The sequence below is a fragment of the Trachypithecus francoisi genome, unplaced genomic scaffold (assembly GCF_009764315.1).
Source record: "Trachypithecus francoisi isolate TF-2019V2 unplaced genomic scaffold, Tfra_2.0 Lachesis_group1, whole genome shotgun sequence".
NCBI classification, from domain to species: domain Eukaryota; kingdom Metazoa; phylum Chordata; class Mammalia; order Primates; family Cercopithecidae; genus Trachypithecus; species Trachypithecus francoisi.
In genome coordinates, this window is record NW_022681454.1 from 119,109,931 (window position 1) to 119,126,089 (window position 16,159).

Consider the following 16,159-nt stretch of genomic DNA (forward strand, 5'->3'; position numbering starts at 1 on the left):
CTACAGTAAATACTTTTATGCACACATTTTTGCAGTATGTAAAACAAATCCCTGGAAGTGGAATCATCACATTTTTTAAAAAGGCATATTAAAAATTATAAGTGGCTGTTGTGAAATGCCCTACAAAAAGGTTGTACCATTTTATATTTCCACCATCATGTACAAGAGCATCTGTTCTCCTACACCTTTCATAACACTGGATATTATTGATATTTTTAACAATTGCTGATACGATGGGCAAAAATTGTATCTTGTTATTTTGATTTGAACTTTTTTCTTTTGTGTGTGTGTGTTTTTGTTTTGTTTTTTTTCTTTTTTTGAGACAGGGTCTCACTCTGCTGCCTAAGTTAGAGTCCAGAGGTGTGATCACGGCTTGCTACAGCCTCAAACTCCTGGGTTCAAGCCATCCTGCTGCCTCAGCCTTCAGAGTAACTGAGACTATAGGGGGGCTCCACCATGCCCAGCTAAATTTTAGATTTTTTTGTAGAGACAGGGTCTCGCTTTGCTGCCTGTGAATTTTTTTCACTGTTAGGGAGTTAAAATGTCATTTTATATGTTTATTTGAAACTTGTGTTTTTTGTCTACGAATTCTTAAGTCTACTTTTTCTATTGGGAATTTAATCATTTTCTTGTGAATTATTTTACTGAATTTTCTTCTTTATTAGAGATAGTTGAGCATTTGTCTACTAAATATACTGTAAATTTTTTTTCCTAATTTGTCTTTAGGCTTCCTCCTCTTCTTTTTCCTCCTCACTTTCCTTCTTCTCTCTCTCTTTTTCTGTGTCTTTTGCTATTTATATTTTTAAATTTTTATGTAAAAAGTTTTTTACGGATTTTGGACTTCATATATTAGAAAGATTTTATCTCCCAAGAATATGCAAATAGCAACTCATGACTTTCTTCTGGTACTTTAATGGTTTTTCTTTTTCATATTTACGTATTTGATCTAACTTCCATTCATTTCAAAAAAAGCTAGAAATCCAGATTTTCATATGAAATCTTCTGTTTGGAAATGTCTGCTTTTTAAATATAATTTTAAAGAATAAGCCAAATAAATGTGATGGCCAGATTTAGCCATGGTCTGCTGGTTTGTGACTTCTAGTTATAAAGATTCCACATAAGAGATTAAACAAGACTATACTGTTTCTATTAAAAAGTTAAACAGACCATATTGTTTCCATTACCTTACTGATGCATAAAAGGAGTACATACAGTGTGTAATTAAATGCGGGAAAAATTGTACAGCTACCTGCTTGAAGATAATAACATTTTAGCTTTATCTCTTGAGGAAAATTACTTAACCTCTCTCTGTCTTCCCATCTGCAAATTGGAGGTAATACCTTTGGGGGAACATTAATTGTGTTTTGGGCTTGTATGGGGGTCTAGCCAATGAAATAAATCATTAAGTGTAGCTATTATGAGGAGTTTTTGGGAATTATAAATGTGATATCTACCACTTGCAGCCACACTCGCAGCCATCTCTCTCACCCAGGCTGGAGTGCAGTGGCATGATCTCGGCTCACTGCAACCTTTGCCTCCTGGATTCAAGCGATTGTCCTGCCTCAGCCTCCTGAGTAACTGGGATTACAGACACCTGCCCACCACCATGCCTGGCTAATTTTTGTGTTTCATAGAGACAGGGTTTCACCATGTTGGCCAGGCTGGGCTTGAGCTCCTGACCTCAGGTGATCTGCCCTCCTCAGCCTCCCAAAGTGCTGGGATTACAGGCGTGAGCCACCGCGCCCATCACAGCCATATTTGTGGCATGTTCTAGGGTCGTTTCAGAAAGAACTGACTCAAGTGGAGATTCTATTCAAGTCAAATTCCCAGTTTGTCTGTGATTTACTAATGGATTCAATGGGAGCTAGAAGAATCCCAGAACCAATAAACATAGTTTTTATACTTAGGAAGTCTCCAGTTTTGTTGAAAAAATTAAATTTTCATAAAATACAAATAAAGATGCTGTAATTAATACCTATTTGACATAGACAAGATGTGTTTTAGCTCAAGAAGATAAAGTTATAAAGGTGCTTTTCTTTAGGAATTGAAGGCCGTGATGAATGGGTAGGATTTGGTTAGTGCCAAGTAAATGGCATTTCAGTCTTGGAAAACAGGATGAAAAAAGGCATAGACTTGGTATTACACATGTCATTGTGTGCTACTGCAGATGATGGGGAGAGTGAGAGGGAGTGTGAATGGTGCTGCGAGGCTGGAACAGAAAGGGGCATGGTCAGGGCAGAATTGTGGGAGGTATGCTGGGCAGCTACATTGAACTCAATAAAGAGAGGGTTACAACTCTGAGCAGATTTTGGAGGGAGAAGCACAGGGCCTGCAACAGTGCAACAATTGGTGACAAGGGCTGATCAGTAATTGGGTGCTATTTTCATTTTATAATGAGAACATTGAGATGCAGAGACTTGCTCAAGAAGAGAAATATGATATATTAAAACAGAAGCTATCCCTGACTGCTAAATAACATGTAGTCATCTTAAATACATGTCCATAGGCCAGCATAGTTCCATAATATAATAAAGATTCCCTATCTTTAACTTAGAATGAGCACCTTATTAAACATTTAGCAGAGTTGTTTCCAACAAAGCCAGATGTACAGATGCCTATCACCAACATTAGGAAGAAATGGTGACATTCTTACCAATACAATAGAAAAATAAAATTTGAAAATATTTGGGACGGCAGATTATGTATACTTATAATATTACCTATTATCTAATAAAATTAAGATATTTCAGTGAAAAAAAAAAAAAAAGAAGAGAAATATGTCCCCCATTACACTAACAGGGCTGCTACTTTGGGATCTTCTTTAGGTTAGAAGTAAAGCAATTTTTATAAAAATCAATCCAGTGGCCACATTTCAAAGGATAAATGCCAAGCCGTCATCCTCTTTTGAAGGTACCTTGGGATGCAGATCAATAAGCAAGATGAGGACGGGGTCATAGTGTATTTACCCTCACCATGTGATATGTCCAACAACCTTTCATAGGAGTCAAAATTGAAGAGACAATAAAGCTTGCAGAGCAGAGAAAGTCCATTCAGGTGAAAAATGGTTCATTTTTGACTCATTGATTTTCTGTGCTCATTGAGTCATGATTGCTTCATGGTGTCAGGTGCTTCAGTAATTCCCTTCTTCCTTTTTTGACTATTAGGTACTTTCTCTCACTTTTCCTTTTCAGTTTTGGGGATTTTTCAGATTTTAATTTGCTATCAAGCAACTAAGGGAGAGAGAATAATTGATTTTTATAACTATTTAACATTTAGGTAAATGAAGTCATAGAATAATCAAGAATCTTGTCCAGGACAACAAAGTTAATCTCTGTCAGCAATAGGACTAAAATGTCTTAACATTCCTCTTTGGATTTTTATTATTCAAGCACATTTTAAAGTATCAGCTTCTAGGATACTGTGCTACTTTCCTTCCTGAGAACTGATAAATGCAGCTTTTATTTCACAAGTCCCTAAAAGCTAGTCAATTAATTATCTTGATACTTGTACGTTAGCTAAATGTGTCAGGTAAAAAGTGGAGAAGACAGGAATTCTGACAGATAATTTGTCCTGATGTTAAGTTAACCTCATAGAAAGGCAATTATGGGCAGGTTCTTTCATATGACAAAAGGAAATCCATTTTCCTGGTATACCAACTCACAAATCTAATGTTGCCTTCAGTGCTACTATCTAGGGCTAAACTAAATCTAGTGTTTAATAATGTGAACCCAGAATGAGCCTGGGACCCATTGTTCTACACCAAGGAACAGCAGAGCACAGACTCTGTGATTGTGAGTTCACTCTTCTTTTCATTCATGTTTTTAGAACAGACGATGCCAGATGTTCCAAATCTGGAATATGAATGGCCACTAGCCACCAACACAAACAGAAATTCTACTACATATTAATTCCCATGTGTCCAAAGGGGAACTGTTTTGAATTTTTGTTATTCATTTTTGTGTAATAAAGGAATAGTTTGAGATTTGATTGTTGTCAACAAGCTTGACTTTGACTTGGTGATATAAAAAACTAAAACATGGCTGTATATCATTTGAGACACTGGTCTCTAGGCTAAAATGTTAAAATGCTCTGATTAATCAACATGTACTTTCACTGGTAATATTTCAGTGATCTGTATTTGGTTACAAAGGGACTGTCACAAACTCAAGTGTGTTCAGAAGAAACAAGATGAAGGAATGTCTAGAAATTATGGCGTTTCCATAGGGATCCACAGAGGAGGAACAGAAGATGAGGATTTTAATGTCAGCTGCAGATAGAATTATGAAAAAATGAAATAAGATGGACATCAAAGTGCTGTTATATAGAAGATATTTAAATGTATTCAGAATTGTTCCAGAAGGAAAACTAAGGTCAGAACAACTTATTCAGATCATCATAAAGGAGGACTTTCATAGTTGTTCAAAAATAAAACAAGCCTCCTTGTGAGGAACTAAGCTTTTGTCATGACGAATGTTCAGACAAGGTTAATTATGTTTTCAAAAATATTAGTGTGGGCTGGGCACAGGGGCTCATACCTGCAATCCCTGCACTTTTGGAGGCTGAGGTAGGCAGATTGCTTGAGCCTGGGGGTTTGAGCCCAGCCTGCGCAACATGGCAAATCTTGTCTCTACAAAAAATACAAAAATTAGCTGGGTGTGATGCTGTACACCTGTAGTCCCAGTTACTCAGGAGGCTGAGGTGGGAGGATGGATGGAGACCAGGAGGTTGAGGCTACAGTGAGCAGTGACTGTAACACTGCACTCCAGCCTGGGTGACAGAGCAAGACCCTGTCTCAAAAATATATGTATATATTTTTATAGTGTGTATATATATATATTTTATAGTATATATATATTTTTTACTGTATAGTTTATAGTATATATATTTATAGTATAATACTATAAAATGCATAGTATATGACATACTATGATTTATAACTCACTATGTATAAGATTATTCACAAATATATATATTAGTTGTATTGTATATACAAATATATATTAGTCAATAATCTTATACGTAGTGACTTATAAATCATAGATACTCAATTTATGTTTGGTAAATCAATGAGTGTATTACTATACAAGGTTGGATCAAATGACCCGAGAAGTCTGGAAGATGGCTAATATTCTTTGTCTAGTATCTACCCTGCCCCATGTGGGAGATACAGAAAGAAAACAGGCCTTGTTCCTTACTTTAAAAGTAGCTGAGAAGGTAAAGGAAATTCTTGAAACAATGAGAAATTGTAATGAGTTGTTCTAACAGGGGATTTTAGAGAAAGTAAAAACCCTGAGTTGGTGTAAAACTTTTCTTAACAGAAGAGTTGTACAAGTTGGTCTTCAAAATATTAAGAAAAACACAATAAAGAAGATGTGGCATTTTAGAGAATTAGTACAAAGTTCTGGAAATAAATAGAGCATGGTATGAGAGACAGTGAGCAGACAGATTAGTTGGAGTGGAATGTTTCCCCTGGGGCAGGAAGAAATGAGGCAGCAAGCACATATAAACTCAATTGGGGAGTTTGAGCTTGATGCAGGGGATGCATGGAAGTTTTGTAGATTATTAAGCAAAGGAAAGGCATAATTAACACATGTGTAAGGAACAGTCACCTAACAGATACACACTGCTCGAAATGGAGCTGTGCTTCTCAAACTGAGATGTACACTCCCCTCATATTCACACACCAAAATGTTCACAGAGCATAAATTGTACTTGAAGATTATGGGAAATGCTAACTTTCTTATAAGTAATTGAAGATATTATTTTATATCAAACAAATACGATAAAACTGTAAACTTCAGCGAAATGGCATTCTTGTGCTGAATGACTGTAGGCTGTGCTCCGGAGGCCTGTCAGCTCTCTTGGGCTCTCTGCGGCCCTGAAGTCCACAGACAGGGAAGTGTGAGAAACCTGTGAGAGAAGGCCAAAGAGCAGGAGTGTCTTATTACTACACACTGAAAGCATACTGTGCCAGGTGCTGTGCTTAGAACTGGGGGTAGAAAGATGAAGACAGTGCCACCCTGGAGAAGTTATTCGTCTGTTGGGGAGATAGATTTATAAACAGATAACTTCAATAAATTTTTGAAACCAATAAAAACCATTTATGCACATAGTGGGGTCCAGCATAAATTAGAGGACACAACTAGAGAATATAGTGGGAAATGGAATGCTAAAGGAGAAGAAAGAAAGGCCAGACTAGGATTTCTATTCCGGGAGGCCTGAAGAATGAAGCTGCTGCTAAGAAAAAAGGTAGATATGTGATTATGTGCACAAAATGGGTGTGGTTACTAAACATCTTCTGCACAACTGAGAACCCATGCTAGGGAGGAAAACAAGTACATGAAAAAGGCAGACACCCACTTAGAGAACTTCTTTACACCCACACTGTCTTACCTCATTCTGGAGCTCTCCCACCTATCACCACTTAAACTCATCCCTATCAGTAGTTCTGAGACACAAGTTCCGATATTTTCCAATTTTTACTTACCCTGCCTATTGAGAATAAAACCAGTCAAAAACTTCAGATTAACCTTAAAATAAGAACTCAGAATCCTACAGCTCTTGATAAAAATTAAAATAAAGATCTAACTGGTAAAAATGGAATAGACTTTGATGAGGATGATACTTGAACTATATACATGACTTGAATTTTCAGCTTTTGCAAAGAAAATAGAATTGCAGCAAATTCAAAATACATAGTTTCTACCTTTCTTTTAGAGTAGTGGGTTTTCTTCGTAGTGTTGAATTGAATTAAATACCAGTGGAATACAGATAAATGAAGTCATTAGTTATGAACAATAGTTTTTAAATAATAGTCGTAAGTAATTAGCGATTGCTACTAGCTACCATTTTTTGAATGTTTAGTACATGCTTAGACACTTTTATCTCAGTGATTTTACTGATGGTACAAAAGATAAATTCATTTAATTTTCACACAACCAGATTTGGTGTATATCATTATCATCTATATTTTATAAAATGAAGCAGGAGAGGTGAAGATATTTGTCCAAACTTAAAATTAGGAAGTGACATAAACTGGATTCTTTAAGAACTCCAGAGCGCAAGTACTTAAATACAGTACTTTGCTCAAACAACACTAATAATCACTACAAATGATGTATGGTTATCTCTGTATGCTTCTCTCAGTAGACATTCCCTTGATCAGAAGGGCGAGGGAAAGAAAGAGCAGGTTACAATGAGAACACCAGGAGTTGTACCCACCTTAGGAAAACTCATGAGAGTATATGATGAACAGGTACATCATCTGGCATGTGTATCTCAGTGAAAAAAAAAAATTCTCAGAATTCTGCCATAGAGAATGGGGTGATGTTCAGATAAATTCTACTCCAAGTAACATGTGAGAAAACTCAGTGAGCAACTGTTTGTGTATTACCAATAAAAAGGAACATAGCATATATTTCCTCAAAAATATGTCACATTTGGCCTTATAAAATGATTTTGGAAGTATTCCCTCTTCCTCAATTTTCTGAAAGATATTTTATTGACTGTTTAATAGAATTCTCCAGTGAAGAAATTGAGCCTGGAATTTTCTTTATGAAAAGGCTGATAATTATGAATTGAATTTCTTTACTAGATATGGAATTATTTAGTTCCCTGTTTTTTCTTGCAAACCTTTTAGTGATTTGTGTCTTTTAAAGAATTTGTCCATTTTATCTGATTGATTATCAAATTTTTTGGCATAAAGTTGTTTGTAATATTCCCTGATTACCCTTTTAATACCTGTAAGATCTGTGTTGGTATCTCCTTTTTCATTCCTGACTTGGTAAATTAGATTTTCTTTATTTTTTGTCTTGATCATTTTAAGCTAGAGGTTTATTAATTTTATTGATTTTTCAAAGAATCAACTTTTGATTTCATTTATCTATAGTTTATATTTTTTATATTTTGTTGATTTCTGCTCTTATCTTTATTATTTTCATTCTTCCTTCTACTTACTAGCCATTGAGGAAACAGTTTTCAAGAGAAAGACTAGTGGATTTATTTGCATCTCTGAGGACAGTCCACTAAGCTGGACCTCATGCTACTTGGGCTTTAATGATTAAAAAAAAAAAAAAAAAGTACAGTTCTTTCAAAATAAACTAAGAAATTGCTTACTGATGATTTGAGGAACTAGTGTTCTGATAACTTTAAGGGCCATATGAATGTCATTTTCTGATGAGTAAGTGATTTAAAGGTTGACATTAGAGGAAATGAGAAAAAATATCGTGGGAAGGAGGGAGATTTGGGCAATGAACTTTTAATGAAAATTAGGACTCTAACTTTTTTTTCTTAAGTCCTCAAAAAAAAATGAAAGATTTAAGTTTGGAGAGAGGTATAAATTATACTCCAGCTAGAAGTCCTGTGGAAGAGGAAAGACCTAGGTCACTTACACTTGTATTATTATTTTTAGAATAATTTGACTTGACTAAAACCATTTTTCCCCAATTTTCTCCACATGGTTTTATTGAATGAATCCATTCCTTTTTCATTGATTTAAAATATGGGAGCTTTTGTTTTATTTTTGTGAGTACACTGCAGTTGTATATATTTACAGGGTACATGAGATGTTTTGATACAGGCATGCAATGTGAAATTAGCCTATCATGGAAAATGGGGTATTCATCCATTCAAGCATTTATCCTTTGTGTTACAAACAATCCAATTAGATTCTTTAAGTTATTTTAAAATATGCAATTCAGTTATTATTGACTATGGTCACCCTATTTTGTGTTATCAAATAGTAGGTCTTATTCTTTTTTTTTTTTTAATCCATTAACCATCCCCACCTCCCCCTCAACTCCCCATTATCCTTCCAAGCCTCTGGTAACCATATTTCTACTCTCTATGTCCATGACTTCAATTGATTTAATTTTTAGATCCCACAAGTAAGTGAGAACATGTGATGTCTATCTTTCTGTGCCTGGCTTATTTCATTTAACATAATAATCTTCAGTTCCATCGATGGTGTCACAAATAACTGGATCTCATTCTCTTTTATGCCTGAATAGTACACCATTGTATATATGTACCACATTTTCCTTTCATATATGTAGAAAATCTATTCATCTGTTGATGGACACTTAGATTGCTTCCAAATCTTAGCTATTGTAAACAGTGCTACAACAAACATAGGAGAGCAAATCTCTCCCACATACCGATTTCCTTTCTTTGGGATGTATACCCAGCAGTAGGATGGCTGGATTATATGGTAGCTCAATTTTTAGTTTTTTGAGGAACCTCCAAACTTTTCTGCATAATGGCCGTACTAATTTACATTCCCACCAACAGTGTACAAGAGTTCCCTGTCTCCACATCCATGCCAGCATTTGTTATTGCCTGTCTTTTGGATATAAGCCATTTTAACTAGGATGAGACTATTGTACTTTTGATTTGCATTTCTCTGATGATCAGTGGTGTTGAGTACCTCTTCATATGCCTGTTTGGCATTTGTATGTCTTCTTTTGAGAAATGTCTATTCAGATCTTTTGCCCATCTTTTCATTGGATTATTGAATCCAATAATAACTCTTCTTTCCTGTAGAGTTGAGTTCCTTATGTATTCTAGTTATTAATCTCTTATTATAGGGGTAGTTTGCAAAGATTTTCTCCCATTCTGTGGATTATCTCTTCATTTTGTTCATACTGTGCAGAAGCTTTGTAACTTAATATTATTACATTTATCCAATTTTGCTTTGGTTGCCTGTGCTTGTAGGTTATTGCTCAATAAGTCTTTGCCCAATCCAATGTCCTGGAGAGTTGCCCCAATGTTTTCTTTTAGTAGTTTCATAGTTTAAGGTCTTAGATTTAAGTCTTTAATACATTTTTATTTGATTTTTGTATATGGCAAGAGATTTGATATGGTTTGGCTGTGTCCCCACCGAAATCTCATCTTTAATTCCCACATGTTGTGGAAGAAACCCGGTGGGAGGTAATTGAATCATGGTGGCAGGTCTTTCCTGTGCTGTTTTCATGATAGTGAATACATCTCATGAGATCCAATGGCTTCATAAGGTGGAGTTTCCCTGCACAAGATCTCTCTCTTTGCCTGTCACCATCTATGTAAGATGTAACTTGCTCCTCTTTGCCTTCCATTATGATTGCAAGGCCTCCCCAGCCATGAGGAACTGTAAGTTCTTTAAACCTCTTTATTTTGTAAATTGCCCAATCTCGAGTATGTCCTTATTAGCAGTATGAAAATGGACTAAGACAGAGCTCTAGGTACATTCTTTTGCATATGGATATCCAGTGTTCCAAGCATCATTTATTGAAGAGACTATCTTTTCCCCTATGTATGTTCTTGGAACCTTTGTCAAAAATGAATTCACTGTAGGTGTGTGGATTTATTTCTGGGGTCTCTACTCTGTTCCATTGGTCTGTGTGTCTGTTTTTATGACAGTACCATGTTGTTTTGGTTACTACAGCTCTGCAGTATCATTTGAAGTCAGGTAATGTGATTTCTCCAGTTTTATTCTTTTTACTTAGGGTAGCTTTGGCTATTCTGGGTCTTTTGCAGTTCCATGTAAATTTTAAAATTGTTTTTCTATTTCTGTGAAGAATGTCATTGGTATTTTGGTGGGGATTGCATTCAATCTGTAGATTGCTTTGAGTAGTATGCACATTTTAACACTATTGATTTTTTCAATACATAAACATGGAATATTTTTCCACTATTTTTGTCATCTTCAGTTTCATTCTTCAGTGTTTTATAGTTTTAATTATAGACATCTTTTAACTCTTTGGTTAATTCCTAAGTATTTAATTTTATGTGTTGCTACTGTATATGGTATTACTGTTCTATTTCTTTTCCACATTGTTCACAGTTGACATATAGAAATGCTACTGATTTTTGTTTGCTGATTTGTATCCTGCAATTTTACTGAATCTGTTTATCAGTTCTAATAGTTTTCTTGTGGAGTCTTTAGGTTTTTCCAAATATAAGATCATATCATGAGTAAATCAAGATAATTTGACTTCTTCCTTTCCAATTTGGATGCCCTTTATACCTTTCTCTTGTCTTATTGCTGTAGCTAGGAATCCTAGTACTACTAATATGTTGAATAACAGTGATGACACTGGGCACCCTTGTTGTGTTCCAGATATTAATGGAAAGACTTTCAACTTTTCCCCATTCAGTATGATACTAGCTGTGGGTCTGTCATATATGGCTTATATTACGTTGAGGTATGTTCATTCTATACTCAGTTTTTTGAGGGTTTTATCATGAAGGGGTGTTGAATTTTATCAAATGCTTTTCAGCATCAATTAAAGTGATCCTGTGGTTTTTATCCTTTGTTCTGTTGATCTGATGTATCACATTGATTGATTGGTGTATGTTGAGCCATTCTTGTATCCCAGGGATAAATCTCACTTTGTCATGATGAATAATCTTTCTAATGTATTGCTGAATTTTGTTTGTAGTATTTTGCTGAGGATTTTTGCATCAATATTCATCAGAGATATTGGCCTGTAGTTTTCCTTTTTTGATGTGTCTTTGGTTTTGGCATAAGCATAATACCAGAGTCATAGAATGAGTTTGAAAGTATTCCTTTCTCCCCTACTTTTCAGAATTGTTTGAGTAGAATTGGTATTAGTTCTTCTTTAAATGTTTGGTAGAATTCAGCAGTGAAGCCATCAGGTCCATGTCCTGGGCTTTTCTTTACTGGAAGACATTTTATTAGGACTTCAATCCCATTACTCCTTTTTTTTTTTTTTTTTAGACAGGGTCTCACTTTTTCACCCAAGGTGGAGTGCAGCAGTGCAATCTTGGCTCACTGCAGCCTTGACCTCCCAGGTTCAAACTATCCTGCTGCCTAAGCCCCCCACGTAGCTGAGACTACAGGCATGTGCCACCATGCCCAGCTAAATTATTTTGTATTTTTTTGTAGAGACGAGGTTTCACCATGTTACCCAGGCTGGTCTCGGACTCCTGAGGTCGAGCAATCTGCTCTCCTTGGCCTCCCAAAATGCTAAGATTACAGACATGAACCACCCACCACCCCTTGCCTCATTAATTCTTATTAGTCTCTTTAGGTCTTAGATTTCTTCCTGGTTCAATTTTGGTAAGTTTTATGTAACTAGGAATTTGTCCATTTCTTCTAGATTTTCTAATTTATTGGCATGTAGTTGCTCAGTAGCCACTAATGATCCTTTTAAATTCTGCAGTATCAGTTGTAATGTCTCCTTTTTCATTTCTGATTTTATTTATTTGGATCTTCTCTCTTCTTTTATTAGTGAGGCTGGTTAAAGGTTTGTCTATTTGTTTAACTTTTCAAAAAAAAAATTTTGTTTCACTGATCTTTTTTTCATTTCAATATTATTTATTTCTGCTCTGATCTTTGTTATTGCTTTTCTTCTACTAATTTTAGGCTTGGTTTGCTCTAGCTTTTCCAGTTCTTTAAGAAGCATCAGGCTGGGTGCGATGGCTCCTGCCTCTAATCCCAGCTCTTTGGGAGGCTGAGGTGGGTGGATCACGAAGTCAAGAGATCGAGACCATCCTGGCTAACACAGGGAAACCCCTTCTTTACTAAAAATACAAAAAGTTAGCCAGACGTGGTGATGGGCACCTGTAGTCCCAGCTACTCTGGAGTCTGAGGCAGGAGAATGGTGTGAACCCAGGAGATGGAGCTTGCAGTGAGCCGAGATTGCGCCACTGCACTCCAGCCTAGGTGACACAGTGAGACTGTCTCAAAAAAAAAAAAAAAAAAAAAAGCATCATTCATCATTAGATTGTTTATTGAAGTTTTTCATCTTTTTTGATGTCATCACTTATAGCTATAAACTTCTTTCTTACTACTGCTTTTGCTGTATCTCGTAGGTTTTGGTATATTGTGTTTATATTTATCATTTATTTCAAGAAATTTTCTAATTTCCTTCTTAATTTTTTCATTGATCCACTGGTCATTCAGGAGCATATTGTTTGATTTCTATGTATTTGTATAGTTTCCAAAATTTCTTTCATTATTAATTTCTAGTTTTGTTCCATTGTGGTCAGTGAAGATGCTTGATATTATTTCAGGTTTTTAAAAATGTTTTAAGACTTGTTTTGAGACCCAATATATGGTCTATTCTTGAGAATGATCCATGTGTTAAGAAAAAGAATGTTTATTCTGCAGCTCTTAGATGAAATGTTCTGCAAATATCTATTAAATTCATTTGGTCTACATTATAGATTAAGTCTGATGTTTCTTTGTTGATTTTCTGTCTGGAAGTTCTGTCCAATGCTAAAAGTGGGGTGTTGAAGTCTCCAGCTGTCATTGTATTGACATCCATCCCTCTCTTCAGCTCTCATCGTATTTCCTTTATATATCTGGGTGTTCCCATGTTGGGTGCATATATATTTAAAATTGTCATATTCTTTTGCTGAAATTGATCCCTTTATCAGTATACTGGCCTTATTTTTCTTTTATAGATTTTGTCTTGAAACCTATTTTGTCTGATACAAGTATAGCAACTCATGCTCTTTTTTGGTTTCCATTGGCATGGAATATCTTTTTCCATCCTTTTATTTTCAGCCTATGTGCATCTCTATAGGTAAAATACAGTTCTTGTGCGACAGACCAATGGGTCTTGTTTTTTCATCCATTCAGGAGTCTGTGTGTTTTGATAGGAGAGTTTAGTCCATTTACATTCAGTGTTATTATTAGTAAGTAATTACTTACTCCTGACATTTTATTATTTATTTTCTGATTGTTTTGTTGTCTTCTTTCTTTCATTCCTGTCTTTCTCTAGTGAAGATGATTTTCTCTGGTAATATGATTTAGTTTCCTGCTTTTTTTGTGTATTCATTGTATGTTTTTTGAAATGAGGTCACCATGAGGCTTGTAAATACTACATTATAACCCATTATTTTAACCTGATAGCAACCTAACACTATTTACATAAGTAAACAAAAAGAAAACTAATAAAAATTTGCCTTAACTCCATCCCCCCACTTTTTAACTTTTTGTTGTTTCTATTTATCTCTATTGTACTATATCTTGAAAAGTTGTTGTAGTTATTATTTTTAATTGGTTCATCATTTAGTCTTTCTACTTAGGGTAAGAGTAGTTTACACACCAGTTACAGTGTTATAATGTTTTGTGTTTTTCTGTGTACTCACTATTACTAATAAGTTTTCTACGTTAAGGTGACAATTTATTGTTCATTAATGTCTTTTTTGTCTGACTGAAGTACTCCCTTTAACATTTCTTGTTGAAGAGGTCTAGTATTGATGAAATCCCTCAGCTTTTGTTTCTCTGGGAAAGTCTTTATTTCCCCTTCATGTTTGAAGGATATTTTCGCCAGGTATACTATTCTAGGCTAGAAGTTTTTTTCTTCAGCACTTTAAATATGTCATGCCACTCTCTCCTGGCCTATAAGGTATCCATTGAAAAGTCTGCTGAAAGACATATTGGAACTCCATTGTACATTATTTGTTTCTTTTCTCTTGCCTCTTTAGGATACTTTTTTTATCCCTGACCTTTGTGAGTTTTATTATTAAATGCCTTGAGTAGTCTTCTTTGGGTTAAATCTGCTTGGTGTTCTATAACCTTCTTGTACTTGGATATTAATATATTTCTTTAGGTTTGGAAAGTTCTCTGTTATTATCTATTTGAATAACCTTTCTACCACTTTCTCTACTTCCTCTTTATGGGCAATAACTTGCTCCTTTGGGGCTATTTTCTAAATCCTGCAGGTATGCTTCATTTTTTTTTTCTTTTTTCCTTTGTCTCCTCTGACTGTGTATTTTCAAATAGCCTATCTTCATGCTCACTAATTCCTTCTTCTACTTGATATATTCTGCTCTTAAAGGACTCTGATGCATTCTTCAGTATCCCAATTGCGTTTCTCAGCTCCAGAACTTCTGCTTGATTCTTTTTAATTATTTCAATCTTTCTGTTAAATTTATCTGATAGAATTCTGAATTTCTTTTCTGTTATCTTGAATTTCTTTGAACCCCCTCAACACAGCTATTTTGAATTCTCTGTCTGAAAGGTAGAACATGAGAAGAATGAGAATGAGAAGACTAGTGAAATTGAATGCCTACTAAGTTGTTACTTAATCTATATAAGGACAGTGGAAAACTTCTAGGTCAAGTGAACAAAAGCCTAACCTGAACTATAAAAATGGAGAGTTGTGGTCCCTCAATCGTTTCCCAGACCTGGGCCTCTTTTTTGTTGTTGTTGAGACAGTCTTGCTGTGTCACCCAGGCTGCAGTGCAGTGGTGCAGTATCTGCTCACTGCAACTTCTGCCTCCTGGATCAAGCGATTCTCATGCCTCAGTCTCCTGAGTAGCTGGGATTACAAGTATGCACCACCATGCCCAGCTATATGCACTAGTTGCACTGTTCAAAGTTCTGCTCACTTGGAGGATTTCCTTTTATCACAGGGTGTCTCAGAAATGGGCTGTAGTGCTGCAGCTGTCTACTTTTGGGTGTTGCCTGCACATGGTATAGAACCCTCTGTAAACCAAGCACTAGTCTTCTCATTCTCTGTCAACTGATCATAGGGTACTCCCCGTGAGGCCATAGGTACAGGTTGGATGATAGAAGGCAGTGTAGCAGGAACAGGGACCGTGGGCATTTGGGCCACTTCTTCATGTAACTTGCTGTGCCGTCAGGACCTGCTTGGACCCACTCATCTATGTGCCACTTGAATTTGATAATCGAATGCTGCTATGCATGCCCAACTTTATGGCTTGGTGAGTCAAATAGTATCAAGTTCATGATGGGAAGCTCAGCTCACATGGTAAATAGAACTTGATAGTGTATAGTTAACTGTTCAGTCTCTACTAAGGCCCAGTAGTAAGCCAAAAACCATTTCTCAAAAAAAGGGAGTAGTTCTCTGAAGATGATAGCAGGACTTTACTACAAAATCCTAAAGGCCTGTGCTACAATTCACCAATAGGAACCTACCAAAGGCTCCAAACAGCATCCCTATCTGCTGCTGCCACTTGAAACACCATGGAATCTGGTGGCCCAAGTGACAGGGAAGTTTGCAGAGCAGACTGGACCTGTTGCAGAGCCTTCTCTTGTTCCAGCCCCTACGTAAAACTGATTAGCTTTCTTGTTCACTTAGTAAATGGACCAGAATAACACACCCAAATGAGGAAAATGTTATCTCCAAAATCCAAAGAGGCCCACCAGGTGGTGTGTCTCTTTTTTACTTGTAGGAGGGGCCAG